We start from the raw sequence: 20336 nt of genomic DNA, 5'->3' as shown, positions 1-20336 counted from the left end.
TTCTGTGCAGTCAACTTGATGTTAAAGTAGCTATCAAGATATGCAGAAACATTCCATCACGAATATCTTTTTTACCTGCTGCAAAAGTATACATACCGCTAAGAGATGGCGCAACATCAAATTACCCAAAAAATGAAAGATGGTTTCAATAAAAACATGTCTTAATGTTTTGTTGAACAGGTTAAACATCAAGTCTTAACCTACAATAATTCAAGCTGAAGTACTTTCATTTAAAAATAAATAATAATCACAAGTTAATGGTATTAGTTTAATCTATCGAATGATAAAGTGATATAAATAATTGAAAAATTAAACGTTTCGATACTAAGCTCAAAAACTAAACATTAAGAACGGTTTTCAGATAATTTTGTCCCAGCTTTTCTCTGAAATAAAAGCTCTAAACGCAAAATAAAGACACAGACCCGATGCTTCACTCTATTTACGAACTAGCGAAGTGCACTTGGATTTTTTGATAACTTCCATTTGTTTACGAGAAAAGCTTGGACAAAGTTCCTATTTAATGTACAAGTGTAACAGAGATAGTACCGTTTATCCAGTTGAGTGCGAATAGAGAAACAAATGAAAACGCGTCTTAATTATGGGATTATTTACATGTCGAAAAATTATGACTTACTCAAATCAATCTTAGTGTTATGTCAACTTACAATAGTAAAAAAAAAATATGGAACATTAATATTGACATGGTTCCAAAAATGGTTATATTATTATTATGCGAGATAAAGCGGATGCGGAGCTCGAAGTTTAATTTTGATTGATATTTATATAATTAAATGTCAAAATTTATTAGTAGAAGTTTATTTACAAATAATGTCAAAATTTTTTAGTAGAAGTTTATTTACAAATAATGTATGCAAACATGCCTATGAACAATTGAAAATTCAAAAGTGATCAATAAGTCAAGTATAAATATCATAATAATCTACTTTACATGTCAAAAAATTATGACGCTCTCCAATTAATTATTGTAATGTTAGTTGATATGAACTAATGCTGGTGAGAAATAAAGTTAGAAAAACCATACTGACATAATGATGTCAGTATACATGATAATGTTATTATAATGTGAGGTTCAGCCTATGCAGTGCTCAAATTTTAGTTTGATAAATATCTAATGTCATTAAATATTAAGCATAAAACAAAATTTGCTCTATAAATGGTGTGTATAAATATATGTTTGTAAACGACTTTAGAATAATTATTATCTATATGGTATATTTTGAACTATCAAGGAAGTACTTCTAACAGTATATGAATAAGGAAAAGCATGGAAAAAAAATTTGTTGCATGTGAATAATTATTTTTCCAGCATCTAAATAAAATACTTCGAAAAGAGGATTGTAATTCTCGAAAAGAGAATTGTAAAAATTTGGTATCCAAGACACGCAAACAAAAAAAAGAAAACCAACAGTTAGCACATCATGTATAAAATTACACATGTGAAACAAATGGTGTCACGGTATTTTATTGGTAATACAGCGTCTGCTAGTTATAGAAATTATAACATTCTGTTTCCAATAATTTTTCAATCATAATTTTACGGATTGCTAATGAACAGCATTTTATTTTGAACTACTGAAAAGTAAAAAAGGATAAAAATAAATTATTAGTACTGTAATATAATGTAATGCAATATTACAACGAAAAAATATGCAGTTTTACCAGTAAAAAGTGTGAAAAACAGTACAATTGGATTTATATTGATTCACATTATAACAATTGGAAAAAAAATTTTCATATTTTGGACAGTGTATGACACTGATATGATAACAGCTTTGAAACGCAAAAAATTGGTTTTGAAATTTAATATTACTTTTCTATATTTGGACTTGATATCGTTGATGATTTGAGCACTATGAATACAAGAGGTACTAAAACGGATGATGAGATAATTAATTTTTATTAAATAATTCAACACATAATTTAAGAAAATGAATTTATAATAGAGGGGCAATAACATATTTTCTTGAATCAAGTTAATTATAATTCTTGCTTATATAAATTTACTTGAGTTCAAAGAAAAATGTATTTGATTTAATAAATATTTTTTTAGTTCAGACAAATGTCCACAGAGTAAATAATTGTTCTCAGTGTACAGGCGTAAAGTAAAAGTGAATAGTTCCAGATATTATCAATTGCTGAAAACAAATGAAGCAAATTATAGATATATTTTTCAATTCATAGCTTTGTATACATGAATTTAATCCGTAGATTATCTCATGGTACTAAAAACTGATTACAAAATATGCTGATGGTAAATATTTTATGAACATAAGAAATAAATAAGTTCCCCCAAATTTTTAATAATTAAAATATTTAAATCCATGATCAGCATAAACTAGTGCGATTGAACCATGCTAAGTTAAATTGTCGAATCAGAAGATCAATCAATTTTAGTTGAAGTTAGTATTATTATTAATGCAGTTACTACATTACTATAATTTTAATAAAGTATAAATTTGAGAATGAACATACGCATTATAAATTGTTCAAGACATCAAGAAATCATTTTTTTAAGAGTTCAAATGAAATTTCAATGTATAAACCAGAACAACTATATTAATAAAAATCATTCCATATAAAAGCAGCAATAGAGTGTTCATAATAAACAGACCTCGTAAATTTTCAAATATATTTGAATGCATAAATTAATCTCGATAAACGTATTTCGTATGATGGTAGTAAAAAATAACTTTCAAATGACTGTTATTAAAGTCGGCATACTTTAAAATTACCACTAACGTAACGTTAATTGGCTTAGAATAATCTAATGTAGTAAAAATAAAAAAAAAAAACTGTGAAGAATATAAACTCTGCTCATCTCCCATTTGATAAAGTGTTATCACTACAAATATAATAATTATTTATCGAAGAAATTGCCTTCACAAATTACTTCATTCTCTAATTTTTTTATTTTATTCTCTGCTACCTACATAAATAAGGCTTTTTATGTACCGAGAGTGACTTATCAACCAATTATGCATTCCTCAAAAAATATAGTAAACAAGAAAATAATTCAACGACATATGATTTCAAATTCAAATATTCATTTAATAGCAGCTTATAAGAGATGTTTCAATAAAAATTTACTCAATCTCTGCTAATAAATACAATATTTATGCAGGTGGGTTGATAAATCCCGTTAAGTATATTTGTTGATATATACCACGGCGTCACGCTATTTTTCAAATCGTAGAAAAATTTATGATGAAACTATTTTTGATGAATTAGGTATCAACTATAAAGAAGTGGAATCAGTACAAACATTCTCCGAATAATTTTTTATCACCGGGTTTTATATTTCAATGAATAATGACTAAATCTAAGCTAAAAAATGTACGATACATGCAGTTGGTCTCATATAACCCGTTTAGTATATTTGATTATATATACAACGGCGTCACGCTATTTTTTAAACCGTAGAGAAATTTATCATAGATCTATGTTTGACATGATTTGCAAGCAGATCATGGGGTAAGAAATCAGCAAAAATATTCATAAAATAATATTTTAATTAGCGGGATTTGTATATCAATGAATAATTATTCGATCTAAGCTAATTAAAGTGCGATTTATGCAGATGGTTTCATAAATTCCGTTTAGTACGTTTGTGAATATAAACTACGGCGTCACGCCATTTTTTGAAACTTAGAAAAATTTATCATGGGTCTGTTCTTTACATGATTTGTAAGCAAAATAGCAGAAATATCTATAAAGAAATTTTTAATTAGAAGGATTTGTACATCAATGAATAATGATTTGATCTAAGCTACTAACGGACCATTCATGCAGATGGTTTTATTATTCCCTTTTCGTATATTTGCTAACATATAACAAGGCGACAAGCTATTTTTCAATCTTTAGCAAAATTTATCGTGGATCTAATCTTAACATGATTTGCAGGCTATATATCAGGTCGTTAAACAGCACAAAAAGTCAGCAAAAAAGTTTTTATTCGCGCATTTCAAATTTGAATAATCAATTACTCAATTTAAGCTAATAAATTCACAATGACGCAGGTGGTTTCATAAATCCCGTTTAGTGTATCTGTGATCATATACCACGGCGTGACGCTATATTTAAACCTAAGAAAAATTTGTCATAGATCTTTTCTGTACATGATTTGCAAATAAAATTGCACAAATATCATGCAAATAATTTTTAATTAGCAGGTGTTGCATATCAATGAATAATTTTTTGATCTATGCTACTAAACAAACAATTCATGCAGATGGCTTTATAATTTCCTTTTCGTATATTTGTTAATATATATATATCAGCGTCGCGCTATTGTTCAATCCTTGGAGAAATTGATCATCGATCTAATCTTCACATGATTTTCAAGTTATTTATCGGGTCTTTAAACAGCACAAACATTAAACAAATATTTGTTAAAGGAATATTGGCTAGACTGGTCCGTTCCATTAAGGAACATTTATTTCGAACTTAGTCTAAGTATGTTTTTGTTACATGTGGATTAGTCCTCTAGCCTAATACCCACTGTAATATCATACTTTAGTTCATAGATAATAATTTTATTATAATCGGTTTCGCCCCGAATATACTTGCTGGGCTCATCAGTAAAGTTGATGCAAGTATATTCTATTTTAGACCGATTAAAGGATGTTGAATAAATAATAGTGAATTCTTCGATGATGATGGTGGTGTAGCAAGTATTCCAATCTTGCTATCATCTTTTGGTAGAATTCTATTTAATTTTAAGCCATGTTTTTATTTTTAGATGTTTAAATTTTTGACCAGGAAATTTTTATTTGTTAAAGGAATATTGGCTAGACTGGTCCGTTCCATTAAGGAACATTTATTTCGAACTTAGTCTAAGTATGTTTTTGTTACATGTGAATTAGTCCTCTAGCCTAATACTCACTGTAATATCATACTTTAGTTCATCTATGAGTTAAAATAAACAATTTTATTGGCTTAACATCAAGTTTTGGTCAAAGTCACTATTTAATAGGTTTCTACTACCCATAAAAAAAAACCTTTGATAAAAAATAGAAAACTTGATCACTTGATTGTGTTGGATGAGAAAATCAATATATTAGCAGCTGTGGATTCCAAATTTGTTAAAAAAAAAAGTTGTAATTTTAGAAATCTCTGAAAACCACTCTTATATTGCTTGCTTGCCTACGTGTGATTTAGAATTATTAACATAATTAGATTAAATATTATACTTTGCACTTCATTTATGTGAACTATTGATAATGCATTAGATAAAATTTGTACTTGCTTCATTATGATTTTCCATTATTTTATATCTTTTTTTTTTTTTTTTTTTTTTTTTTTATTTGCTGAAAGCATAAATTTAATCCTCTAAATAAAGGTATATTCATAACTGTAATTGTACTATATTCATGGTACTGACATGTCTATATTTATACTTTTTATCTATTGAATATATCATGAAATAGAGCACTGTGTTTCAAAGGGTGTTAAAATATTTACTACGCTTAAACTATAATCTTAAAAGTTGAATATTAAAGCTTGAAAACAATTAATAATATTTATTGATAACTTTTTAATAAAAAAAAATGTACGATAAAAAAAATTTATTTACTTTTGATTTTACTTCTTTTCAACTTTGTACTTTTAATATTTTTTAGTTCATCTATGAACTAAAGTATGATATTACAGTGCGTATTAGGCTAGAGGACTAATCCACATATAACAAAAACATACTTAGACTAAGTTCGAAATAAATGTTCCTTAATGGAACGGACCAGTCTAGTCAATATTCCTTTAACAAATAAAAATTTCCTGGTCAAAAATTTAAACATCTAAAATTAAACAAATAATTTGGTATCAGCCAGTTAAGAATTTAAAAAACCAATTACTGAATCTAAGCTAATAAATTCACAATTACGCAGGTGGTTTCATAAATCCCGTTTAGTATATAAGTAATTATATACCACGGCGTGACGCTATATTTAAAACCTCAGAGGGATCTTTTTTTTACATGATTCGCAAGTAAAACAACAGAAGTATCTAGCAAGTAAGTTTTAATTCGCAAGTTTTATATATCAATGCAAAATCGTTCGATGTAAGCTACTAACTGGGAAATTAATGGAAGTGGTTCTATAAAACTCTTTCCGTATATTTGTGGATATATACTACGGCGGCACGTTATTTTTTAATCCTTGGAGAAATTTGTCATGGGTCTGATCTTCAAATCATTTCCGAGTTATTAATTAGGTCATTCTACAGCACAAAAATTCAGCAAATAATTTGGTATCAACGAGTTTCCACTGTCCGCAATTTTAAAATCTTAATAGACGTCTGAAATTTTGAGCTGTCCTTATTTCCTGGGTTTTATTTTATTTTTATTTTATCCTAATAAATTTTTATTCACGAAGTACCCAGTGATGCGGTCGGCGAGACTCAGCACCAAAGTTACTTTCGAGCTCAAAGTTCTAGCACCTTCTGGAAAACGGTCGGTGGGACTCAGTATCTCCAGAAGAATACCGGCTAAATTTAACTAAATCTGAATATTTCGATTTTTAATTTTTAACTAATTAATCAGTGGTCGCTAGACTCAACTGAAAATTTACTAATAGGACGCTACCCGATAATGATGAACCCAGACGCTTAGAGAAAATGGCGACCGAACGCTCTCGAACCCGCGCCGCGAAAACCGATAAATTCTTATTTCACTTATTTATAAAATACTCAATATAATTAAATATTAACTATTGATAAAATTAAAAGGAATAAATCTTTTAAGATGGTCTTCACGGATTTACCGATGTTTTCGATGGTGTTACTGCCGACGCCATGTGGTGGCTGACGCTGACTATTTCCACGTTCTTTCTCCGGCTGCCAATTCGGAAAAAAATTTTCTTATTAATTACGCGGTTGCAAAACTCAGCCCAATTTTTTATATGAGGTGTTAACAATAGCCACAGCGTGTATTTGAAAAAAATTCGGGGTCAGAGTTAGACTCACCGGTTATTTTTTTGAATCCTTAAACAACACACGGGGTCTTCCCGACTCACCGTTTATTATTTTTTTTTCTTTAATATTTAATCAACACACGGGGTCTTCCCGACTCACCGTTCATTAATTAAACTAAATATTTTTTCTTTTTTTAAAAAAAACGACTGTCCTGACTTAGCTCCAGGCATAGAATGCCGCTGCTGTCTAGCTCCGTGTGCTGTGAAGCCGGCAGTTCCCCCTCTCGATCCATTCCAGGCTCGTGCCACCAAGATTTCTTGAAATTTTATTGCACTAAAACGGCGGGACTCGGGGCCCTCGTAGAGTACCCGTTCGTCACACGGCCAAGCGTACCAATGAATTAATAGAGTCCCATATTATCGATCGTCGACGGCGTGGGGACAACGATGATGCGTGGGCCGAGAGCGCAGTCGAACGCAAAAATTTAAATTTATAAATAAAATTTACAATTAAATAATTTCATTTAATTAAAATCCTGTTATACCCCCCCCCCCCCCCCCCCGCCAGACTCGCGTTCGTACCACAAGCATATCCGTTGTCACACCTCGCTATAAAAAAAATTAACTCAATTAAAATTAATTATAACTAAGTAAAAAAAATCTGCAACGGTGACTAGCAACTCGGACCAATCCAAATTTTTATAGCTGAAAGAATGAGTGAGTGAGATACAATTAAATTTATCCAAAAAAATTTAATAACCTGGTTAACTTTTAATTAACGTTAGGCTTACAAAAGTTGTCAAATTACATTACTATATCTTAGTCACGACATACAGTTGTACACGATTCGAACACTAGAATATATTTTCCCTGACTAGGCGTATCTAAACCGACGACCAGCATCGCAACGCATTTTAAATTAACTTGGAATCATCGAGCCAGACTGCTGGCGGTTGTTAAACTCAGCTCAACAGCCTGAACTCAATAGTTCTTAATGTTTTTCATCACGTCGTTCTTCGTTTTGTGAATTAGTCTGAGATATTACCGAGGACGGTAGCCGAAAACTATAAATCTTAGGGATCTTATAGTCGGATAATGAGGTTGAAGGAGGTTTAGCGTTAAAGAGGTCAGGTTGTTCGGGTGGAACTAGGTCATGGGGCAACCCCGGTGATCGGGCCACGTATGAAAGACAAAAAGGCTCCTCATCATTAGGATGAAACTCCTCCATCGACTCCCAGATAGGTTCGGTCCTCTTACGGTCCTTACGACGTTTCTTCTTACTAACTTTATTTAACTTGGCTGGATCATAAAACTCTTAAAGATCGTCAGAAGAATAGGGTTTTGCTTTACCCTCCCAAATACTGACGGCTGCCATATCGTTTGCCAAAGACCAATCGGTATCAGAGGTTGATGGTTCTAGCTCGATAAACTCTTCTCCAGGATCATCCTGCTCCTTAGAATCCGCAGGAGGGTTAGATTGGATTAGGAGGTTTGGTTCGAGGGTAGACACGGTTGATGACGTCAAGGTAGAATTTGTAGGAACAACTACCGCCGAACGCATTTTTCTCCTTTTAACTGGAGGCGCTGATCGCTCGCCAAGTTCGATCGCGGTTTCCAACAACCATTTTCTCAATTTTCTCTTTCGATTACGCACGTGGTTTGATCCTACCACCCCCAGCACCTTCAAATTTTCCGCTTGCTCTCCTTCGGACGTCTCCTATAAATTAAACCGCATTGATTTTATTACGAGGACTTGTACGAGTCTTTAAATCAGGCACATAATGTTTACCAAGACTTTTACCCGACACATCTTTTAACTCGACAATTATAGGACTAATTACTTTACTCACTATCGCGGGACCTAAATACTTATAATCTAATGTCTTACTATATTTTTCCGATTTCTTACTTAATTTACGATTAGGATAAAATACTTTATCCCCTACTTCAATCATAGGGATATTACGAGCAGTCTTATTATAATAATGGGCTTGGCGCTCGCTTTCATTTCGCATAATATCTTCTACCTTGTGCCTTAACTGGTCTAGTTTTTCTAGCCGATGCTTCCAGCTTTGACTGTCATGATCCATATCATCTATCTCAAATTCAGTTAGTTTACCAGAGAGCCTAGGCTCACGACCATACATAAGATAGTATGGAGACAACTTCAACGAAGAATGATACGCGCTATTATACGCCAACTGGAACTCCCCAAGATGTTGGTCCCATTCAGACTGATCTTTCTCTATATAAGCACGTATCATTGATTTTAACGTACGATTGATACGCTCCACCGGGTTCCCCTGCGGATGAGCTATGGCCAACGTTGATAGTTTAACTCCTACGGACTTCAAATAATCCCGGATTTGGTGATTTATAAATTCCCGCCCGTTATCAGTTATCATGAAAAGCGGATAACTCCAATGAGAGAACACATTTTTAAAAGACTCCAAAACACTTTTACCACCTTGTTTGCGCAACGGATATATCTCTATGAACCTCGTATACAAATCTTGGATGATTAAAACATACTTATGACCATTCTTAGACCGAGGAAATGGACCAGTAACGTTGGCTTCTACCACTGCCCACGGAGCGATTGGTTGGCGAGTATGCATAGGAGCATGAGAAGAAGTTTGTTTGTATTTTATTTTCTTACAGATATCACAGTCATTCACATACTTATATACATCCCTATACATCCCCGGCCAATAATATTTAATCTTTAATCTTTCATACATCTTGTCACGACCCATATGAGCAGCATCGGGATTTTCATGGTTCTGCTTCAAGAGTTCAGGAACCTCGGACTCACGAACAACGACCTTCCAAGCTTCCTCATCCCCCACAATTTCCTTGAGAGGATCTGGTCTAAAATACTCCAACCGATCATCTACCACACGCCACTCCACAAAATTTTCAGGATGTCTGAGGACATTATTCTTCTTGACATCGTACCAACTACGTACCTGAATATGAAGACAATCGTTTTCCGGATTTATCAAACTACGTTAAACTTCCAACCAATCGACGGGATCGTGATCCTCATACATACGAGACAAAGTATCCGGACCTTCATTCTCGCAACCCTTCCTATGTTCAATTTGTATTTGATGTGATAACAACTCCATCGCCCACCTCGCTAATCGACCATTGGGATCTTTGAGAGAACGTAACCACCGTAACGAAGAATGATCTGTAACAACTGTAAACGGAGCACCCTCCAAGTAACAACGAAGTTTCCGCACCGACCACACAACAGCCAAGCACTCCTTCTCGGTAGTAGTATACCTTGTCTCAGCACCTCTGAGTGGTCTGCTACAACAAATAATCAAATATTCTTTACCATTTTCTGGATCTCGTTGTACAAGGAAAGCGCCAAGTCCGGTATCGCACGCATCCGTGTAAAGATAATAAGGCAAACCAACTTTAGGAATCGACAAAGGTTTGGCATCCACTAATGCCTGTTTTAATTTGACAAATGTTTCTTCTTCTGCTGCACCCCCTCAAGATCTGGTGAAATGCTTCCCGAAGGTCCATGGTACTGATGTACACTGCCTTATGGAGTGCACTTAGAATCCTAAGCATGTTCGGAAGCGGATGCGCAGGTGGAATTGTAATTTTATTTCACCGGACGATAATCAATGCACAACCGCCACTGATTATTAGGTTTGGGCACCATGATCGGAGAACAAGACCAACAACTATTACTATACCAAATGTAACCCTTCTCCAACAACTCGTCAATCTGTTTATTGAGTTCAGCAGCTACCACCGGACTCCGCCTATACGGACGAACCCGTACAGGTTTCGCCTCAGGTTGTAGTACTATCTCATGTTTAACTAGATCAATCAACCCATGATTTGGTAACGACTTAAATTTCTCGAGCTCACCTTCAATAAATTTATCAAGATCTTTACGTTGAGTAGACGTCAATCCCAAACACCTATTCTTAGATTCACGACAAGATATTATTTCGAAAGGATGATGTTCAGTACTTGCTCTAAATCGCCAAGTTCGAGATTTGCAATCAATTTGAACTCCAAACTGAAGAGCAAAATCCATGCCAAGCACGACTGAATGACTTAGACCTTCTAATATACTTAGATATTGTTCACCAGCCACATCACTGACTTGTATAATGAATGGCGCTCCACCCTCTGTTTTACATAGCGTGTGATTTGCTAAAAGAACACCTCGCCTTCGGGTGTCGTCTAATTGGACTTCACCAGACTTATACTCACATATTTTATTATATAATGACGAATTTATATACGAACGCTCGCTCCCGGTATCTAAGATCCCGTTCAACTGTATGCCAAATATCCAGACTAATATTGGAATACGTGCCGTAATTTCTGGATGTTTAGGTCCGGTTCCAGGTATAAATATCTTACGTGAAGCTAGACGATGTGCGATACGTGAAGGCAAAGTCATATTACGCAAAATATTTGGCAAAAATGAAGCTCGAGTGGAGAAAGAGGCGAGTGGGGACTCAGTACTCAACTCTTGTCCAGCGCTGGATGAACCGTGGTCGCCAGACTCAACGTAATCATCCTCACCTTCAATGTCCGAGTTAAGCTATTCTTCCCACTCGTCTCCCTCACTCTCGTACTCAACGTCTTCCATATCTAAGGGTTCGTCCACATAGATATGGCGTACCCTCTATATTTATCTGCGAGGGTTCTAGATTATTTTCTGGTCCGATTTCAGTCAGTAAAAGCTGATCATTCATGTGTGGAGTATTTTCTAAAATAGAAATAAGATGTATTAGAGCCAAACGTGTGTGATTATTTTCAATTTCCTCAATATTATCTATAATTAAATTTATTATTGGAATTAATTCATTTATCTGTGCCTCGAAAATTATTATTGCTATAGCTAGTAAGCTTGAAAGCTTCCAACTTTACTTTGTCACTCGCAGGCGCTGTTCCTGGATCTACAGCTCCCAACGAGTGTACTGCGTCTATTATATCCTTATTAAAATCTTTAAAATTTTCATAATTAAAATTATCTTTATAAATAAAATCACGATTCAAATAAATATCTTTTAAATTCTTATATACGGGTCCCCTTACCAAATTAAAATTTGTTTTACTTTCCCTTGCCTTTTCCCCATTAGTGTCACCAAGACTTTCATACCAATTTTCTTCATTAAAATTTTTATTGTCATTACCATTTTTTAATTTATAAAATTTATAACTTGCTCTTTTAAAGAGATCCTTACTTTTAAACTTAAAATTATTGTGTAAGTCCCAACTGACTCTCAACACGAATCCAATCAAAATCAAAATTTTAATATATATACCATAACCCAAATTTTTAAGATGAGTCCCCAGGACTTTCATCCTTTGCCTAAATTTATTTTTAATCTTTTTATTAAATTTCTTCTCTTGTAACCCGTACAAAATTATATTATTCTCCAAACCTTGTGGTTTATTTACCAGTAATGTCTTTGAATCCCCGGGATCCATAAAATACTTTACCAATTTCCCTTCTTTATCTTTTATTTCCGCGTTGACTTCAAAGTCATCATCATTCAAATTTTTTAAAACCATATCATTATTTTTATCCCTATCACCTTTACTAAATTTATCTTCCGAATTTTTCCTAATTACCAAACCGTCCTTTTCCTTATTACTAGTACTTTTTTTTTTATCATCTACTTCTGGACCCGTATATTTGTTTAAATTACCACTATCGCTACGATCTAAGTTATAAATACTAACAGTCTCATTCACACCCATCTTGTCTGTAATTTTTCCACTAATCAAATAATCTTTTCCATTATTAATTATATTCTCCGAGCTATTATGAATTCGGCTCTGAACCACTGGAGATACATGGTCCGGCCTTATTCGTTTTTTTTATTTATTTTATCAGTACTAACTTGATCATTCTTTAGTGCTGGAAGAGTACGATGTGTTGATGGTTGTTGTAAACGTCTACATGTCTGCCTTGTATGACCTGCCATATGGCAGTAACTACAAACATCTCGTCTGGCATTAGTACAAGAATCAAAAGTGTGACCGGACAGCCCACAATTGTAACAAGGACGATTGTTTCTAGGAGCATTAGGAAGCCAATGTATGTAGTTATTTGATTGAGGTAGGGTTGACTGAGTACGCTGAGAGGGATAATAGGAATGATTATTATTATTATTATTATTGTAACTCTGTGGTCTAGCTGGATACTGTTGAGTTCTAGAAGTAAAAGGTTTAGGAGCAGAGGTGTTTTGTTTATCTCTTAACTGTACGTTATAACGTGGACGATAATTTTCCCCTCTATGCCACGATTGATCTGGAACTCCTGCCGCCGCACATATGATATGTTCTCCCTTTTTTCCCTCTTTAATTTCTTCGATTACTAATGGTTGCCGACCGTGAGTTGACTCCAAATAAAATTCCGCGCCAGCCAAACTTTGGAGAGCCGAGAATCGCGACTTGTCCCGATTTTTCAGGATCTTAGCTTCTTCGACCTCTTTCTCTTTACCGTACACGCGCCTACCTTCTTCGATAGTCTGTGTGGCCTCGTGTATAGCCGATAATAAGTCTTCGTAAGAACTTACTTGTCTAGCAATGACAAGATTTCGAACATCTACCGTTAAATGATTCCTAATACACTCAACCTGTTCAGCCTCAGAAGGAGGAAAATTCATCGTTTGATACTCTGCTTGCATTCTGAACGCAAACTCGGACATTTTTTCTCCCACCTTTGGTTTCATTCGACCCAACTCTAATAAAATCTGCTGATCAGTTTTTGTTGATCCAAAAACTCGAATAAACTCAGTTTTAAACTGTCTATATGAATTCCATCTCGTAAAATTTACGTCAAACCACTTCGAAGCTCTATCTTGCAATAAATAACCCATTACTCTCAATAATTCGCTATCTGACCACCCTTCGCGAGTCGCGTGAGCTTCTGCTGTCGCTATAAACTCGTTTGCTGAAGAATTTTGAGAAGGAAAGCGTAACAGCCACATTTTTAAATGATCCACAATCTCCTTCCACCTACGCTCATTTGCACGCGATATCGAATTAAAGTTTTCTCCCACATTGATACTCGAGTTAGTTCGTTCAGCGTTTGGAAAAGAAAATGTATGTGTAGATGGCAAATTCACCAACGCGGTATTATTCAATGCTTGCTGCACTGCCCCCCCCCCCCCCCACCAAGACTGAGACCCAAAGGGTCGACAGTTCTGACTTCTGCGGCTTGTTGTATTTGATCTGACGATTGAACGCCCGTCTCCGAATGTCTACTGCAATACGGTTCCCGTAAGAATAATTGATTTACCGCTTCAGTTAATCTATTTATCGCGACCACGTGGATATTGCTCATCTCGCCCTGTGTGCGGTTGTGACGTTAAGTTATCAAACCTAGCGTCCACACGGGCCAACACTGGAGCTAAGCCAGGAGTAAGCGCGTTGTCAGCCCCTGCGCTAAACCAGGATTGATTTTGAGTTACATTTTCGGGTGTTGGATCTTGGATATTTAATGCTGAAGGAGTAATTTTCGGTAAAGGTGGAGTTGTTATGGAATCTAATGGTGTTTTATTTAATGTGTTATTTGGTGTCGTGTCTGTCCAAGTCTGTGAACCTGTTGAACTACCCGGGGGTGTACGTGTTACCCTACCACCTCCTATAGGTACTGGTGAATCTAAATTTACTAAGTCTTCCCCGAGATTTTGTGACCGAGTGGTAACACCTTTCCCAGACTTCGACTTAGCCGACATTTGTTTTTTTTTCTTTTTTTTTTTTTTTTTTACAATTACTTAGCAAGAAAAAAAACACAAAATAATAAAGCCCAAAGCTACGATTTCGTTACAAACAAGATGCGTGTTAAATGTACTATTTTTTTTTTTTTTTTTTTTTTTTTGAAGTCTCTATCTACGTCTTTAATACTTTATTTATTTCTCGATTTAGTTTTATTTATGGATTTTAATCCTCTATGTCAGAATTTGAAATGTTTTGTTCCTTAGTTCCTTTTCTTATTTTGTTTCTTATGATTTATTTTATTATTTTATTTTATTTCCTTTTTTTTAACTTCCCGCTAAGAAAATCGACGATTTTCAAAAATTTCGGGAAGTAATTGTTTTCACCCCGATTTTCGAAAATCGAGTTTTCATCAGATGTCGACGTTTTGAGGTCCTAGGAAGCTATTCTGACTATTTTCAGAATGATGTCCGAGTGTATGTATGTATGTATGTATGTATGTGTGTGTGTGTGTGTGTGTGTGTGTGTGTGTGTGTGTGTATGTAAACTCTTTGTAACTTTTGAACTAATGAATCGATTTGGATGGTTGAGGTGGCAATCGAAAGAGCTTGTTGGCCTTCAACTTTCCTGAAAATTTCAGATTATTCGATCGAATAGACTCGAAAATATTGGCAAATTACGAAAAAAAAAAAATGTTTTTTTTTTTAGTTTATTATTGATTTCTCAAAAACGACTCATACGATCGACTTCAAAATCTGATCAGCTCTAGAACTCAATAAAACGCGTCGATTGCCACCTCAAACATCAAAATCGGATAAATCGTTCGAGAGTTATCACGGGAGAAAGAAATGGTGAAAAACGGTTTTTTCTAAATATTTTCAAAACGACTGACGCGATCGATTTCAAATTTTAATCAGCTCTAGAATTCAATAAAACGCGCCGATTGCCACGTCAATTATCAAAATCGATTGATTAGTTCAAAAGATATCGGCGTTGAAAATTTAAAAAAATAACATTTTATGTTATTTTTTTCGGATAAATCATAATATAACGTACTAAAATGTGCCTGATATCATACCAACTCATCTTTTTTATGTTTTCTTTTGATCATATAATGTCATCGAACTTGGTTTTTAGTTTAAATCATATTATCAACAAAAAAATCGATAAAACGTAGTTTTTAATATTTTTATCGGATATTTAATATTTTATTGTTTCTTACATGAGACAAAACTTATTAAAATCTTGATTTTGATCCCCGACATTGATTTCTGCCTCAATACACTTATTTTACTGAACAAAATCAGGAACTAAATTTTAAAATCCGCTTCATTGATGATTTTCGATTCTTAAATTTTCAAACTTCAGCATAACAGGTAACTTGTTAGAGCTTGAAAAGATCATAAAAAAACAATTGCATGTGATAGCATTTTCGAGCTCGAAGAGCTCGAAAATATATCTACACTAATGTTTTCGAGCTCTTTGAGGTCGAAAACAGCGGGAAGTTTTGGGGCTGGCCCGCAGGGTCAACCGACAGACTGATTTTTTTTTCAATGTGTACAATGATATTTTGACACGGGACTTGGAAAAAGAAATAGTCATTTCAAACGAAGCACCCTAATATATATATATATATATATATATATATATATATATATATATATATATATATATAAACTTTTTCACCAGTAGTATTTTTGGAACCTACTTGAATTAAATAGATAGAAAATGTTAAAATTTTTGTAAAGTTGCGTCATGAGGACAAATACAACAGTTAGATTTTTATAAAATCTACTAAAACGTTTACCTGGGCCAAGAAACTTTTTCTTGCTACAAGAAAAAAAATTTCTGGCTCAATCAAATAGACGTCTTGAATGAAAAAAAGAATCCGTCTATCGGTTGACCCTGAAGGTCAGCCCTAAAACTTCCCGCTGTTTTCAAACTTCTTGAGCTCGAAAACATTGATGTAAATACATTTTCGAGCTTTTCGAGCTCGAAGATACTATTGTATACCATTGTTTTCGGAAAAGACCGTTTTTTAGAATTTCCATCTCCCACGATATCTAACGAACGAATTAACCGATTAAAGTGGTTGAGGCGAAAGTGAATTGATCGGATGAGTCGCTTCGAAAATAATCGAAGAAAATCGTTCTTCATCATTTTTTTCTTGATCGATTTTTCTCGAACGAATAAACCGATTGAGATGGTTGAGGCGGCAATCGGCGCGTTTTATTGAATTCTTGTGCTGATTAGAATTTGAAATTGATTGATCGAGCCATTTCTGAAAAATTTGAAAAAAACTGAAAAACAATTTTTTTAACTTCCCGCTAAGAAAATCGACGAATTTCGAAAAATTGGGGAAGTTATTGTTTTTACCCCGATTTGCAAAAATCGAAATTTCATCAGATGTCGACGTTTTGAGGTCCTAGGAAGCTATTCTGAATATTTTCAGAATGATGTCCGTGTGTGTGTCCGCGTGTGTGTGTGTGTGTGTGTGCGCGTGTGTGTGTAAACTCTTTATATCTTTTTAACTAATAAATCAATTTGGATGTTTAAGACGGAAATCGAAAGAGCTTTTCGGCCATCAACTTTTCTGAAAATTTCAGATCGTTTGATCAAGTAGGCTCGAAGATATTGGCCAATTACGAAAAAAAAAAAATGTTTTTTTTTTTAGTTTATTATTGATTTCTCAAAAACGACTCATACGATCGACTTCAAAATCTAATTAGCTCTAGAACTCAATAAAACGCGTCGATCGCCACCTCAAATATCAAAATCGGATAATTCGTTCGAGAGTCATCGCGGGAGAAAGAAACGGAAAAAACAGTTTTTTGCGAATATCTTTGAAACAACTCAACCAAATAATTCCAAAATGTAATCAGCTTTAGAATTTATTGAAACGCGTCGATTACCACCTCAAACATCAAAATCGGATAATTCGTTCGAGAGTTGTCGCGGAAGAAAGAAATGGTAAAAAACGGTTTTTTTCGATTATCTTTGAAGTGACTCATCTGATCAATTTCACAATTTAATAAGCTCTAGAACTCAATAAAACCCGTCTATTGGCACTTTAACCATCTCAATCGGTTGATGCGTTTGAGAGATCGTGGGAGAAAGAAATGCTAAGAACGGTTTTTTTCGAAACTAAAGGTATACAAAAGTATTTTCGAGCTCGAAAATGTATTTACAACGATGTTTTCGTGCTCAAAGAGCTCGAAAACAGCGAGAAATTTTGGGGCTGGCCCGCAGGTTCAACCGATAGACCGATTTTTTTTTGTTTTTCTTCCATATCTTAGAGTCTATTTGATCGATCGATTTGAAATTTTCAGAAATGTTGACAGCCAACAAACTCTTTTGATTGCCACCTCAAACATTTTAATCGGTCAGTTCAATAAAAAGATATTAAGAGTTTACATCACACACACACACACACATACGCACACACACACACACATACTCCTAGAGAGCGCGTCCCCGGGTGGCGGATAGGGGAATGCTCGCTGGCTTGCCAGAGGGTAAGAGCGAAATAAAATAGCTCTCGCGGACCAAAGAGTGGCGCGCGGAGGAAGGACACCTCGATAAAATAACCACCAAAAAAAAGATGGTATGAGTGCTCGTAAAAACGACATACCCCACGCAGACACGATAACACTGGCTACCTCCGCCGACGGTTCCGATCGGGTGAAAGCCCCGGTGGCCGACGCAAGCTTCAAGGATTGTGGGGGAAGCAAACCAGCACTCAATGCAACTGTAGGGAACCAGGCTGCTTACATTACTGGAACGAGTGGAGAAGAATTGGCAAAAGAAATCCAGCAGCATGCTGATCTTCTTAAGAAGTTCCAGGACATCGCTCAGCCCAAGATCAACGTCCACAAGGACATTAAGGCTATGATTGCACGTTGTTTGACAATGAAGGAGGAAGAGCTACGGCCAACGACCTCTCCCGCGAAGTAATACCTACCGGTGGTACCGCGGAAGAATTAAAAGGCCACAGAGGAAGAGAGAGAGAGAAATCTCGGGTTTAGTCGGTAAGGTGGCGTGCCATCAGTCCGATACGCGGGACACCTACGTTTATCAGTGCATAAAGCATTCACCCTAAACTCTTCAAAAAAAAAAAAAAAAAAAAAAAAAACACACACACACACACACACACACACACACACACACACACAGGCACTCGGACATCCTTTTAAAAATAATTAGAATAGCTTCCTAGGACCTCAAAACGTCGACATCTGATGAAAACTCGATTTTCGGAAATCGGGGTGAAACCAATAACATCTCAAATTTTAGAAAATTAATCATTTTCTTAGCAGGAAGTTAAAAAATCTCTTGGCCCAAGAAAAAAATTCTCTTGCTCCGAAAAATAAATTGCTTCATTATTCACTTCATTATTAAATTTATGACTCTGATTAAAAACTTAAATTGAATCTGATTGAAAGTCAATCGGATTTCTATCAGATTTCATCGGAAACAAACATTCAATCAGAGTTGCTCGGCAACGTTCTAAGTATCCAATTGAAATGTTTTACACAGATTAAATTAGAAAATAAGAAATTTATGATTTTATTATTTTCCGATTGAAATTTTTTAATTAGATTCAATCAAAAAATAATATATTTTTTCCAATTAAGGTTGTTCGGACATTACTGCGACATTTAGATAAAAATCTGAATTTTTATTATGTTATTAATTTATATCAAATACGTATAAAATAATTTCTTTAGGTACATCTGACGAATAGTTTTCGCGTTATTAATTATTGAAATATCGTAATTTAACATACAGAGTATAGGAAACGTGGATGAAATTCCCTTGTATCGAGTTATGTAGTTGCTCCTTATAAAGATAAAAAAACAAAAAACGTTCCTCTTCAATAATTGACAAATATAGAATACGTTAAAAATAGTTAAGAAGTGTTCTGACGAATGATTTTAAAGATATTTTAATAAGAAGCATAGAAAATTCACAAAAATATTCACCCACCATGATGAAAAATAATTTAGTCACGTGACTCAGATGAGTGCGGCAATGTCTCAAGAAATAAAACGCGCTAACTTTTAAAATTAAAAACATAACTGATTATTTCTGCAGATGCATATCATATTTTATGACAATTTTTAATTTTATTTTTAAATTTGTAATTGCGGTAATCTGAAAAAATGAAACAAATAATTTTTAACATATTAATAAAAAATATTATACATAATAAACAGGAGTAAAATAATTTTGAGTGAGTAAAAATAATTTCTATTACTCATTTTTAAATTTATTGTAAATTTTTTAAATTGAATTTTTGACTCTTCGGAATAAATAAAATTCAGCTGAACATTTTCCAGCTAGATCAACGTGAACACCTGTTCGAAGCGACGCTGTCAGATCTACATTATGAAAAAAAATACTTGAGTCAAAAGTATTTCATTTTTTATTTATATTAGTTAAATTAATGAATTAATCCGTTCGAAAATAATGATAAGTACAGTCTAAATTTAAATAATGAATATATATAATTAGATTTTCAATTTTTGGGGAAAAAAAATTTAGATTTTATTTTGATTTACGGGGTACTGTCCAAACAACCTTAACTTTTCGATTTCTGATGAACTTTCAATCGGATTCATTCGGATCTTTCCGATTAAAACTCATTGAAAGTCAATCGGTGCTTGACTAAAAAAACTGTTATGAGCGGGTAGGAAG

The sequence above is a fragment of the Microplitis demolitor genome, chromosome 6 (assembly GCF_026212275.2).
Source record: "Microplitis demolitor isolate Queensland-Clemson2020A chromosome 6, iyMicDemo2.1a, whole genome shotgun sequence".
NCBI classification, from domain to species: domain Eukaryota; kingdom Metazoa; phylum Arthropoda; class Insecta; order Hymenoptera; family Braconidae; genus Microplitis; species Microplitis demolitor.
Note: the sequence above shows the minus strand (reverse complement) of the source record.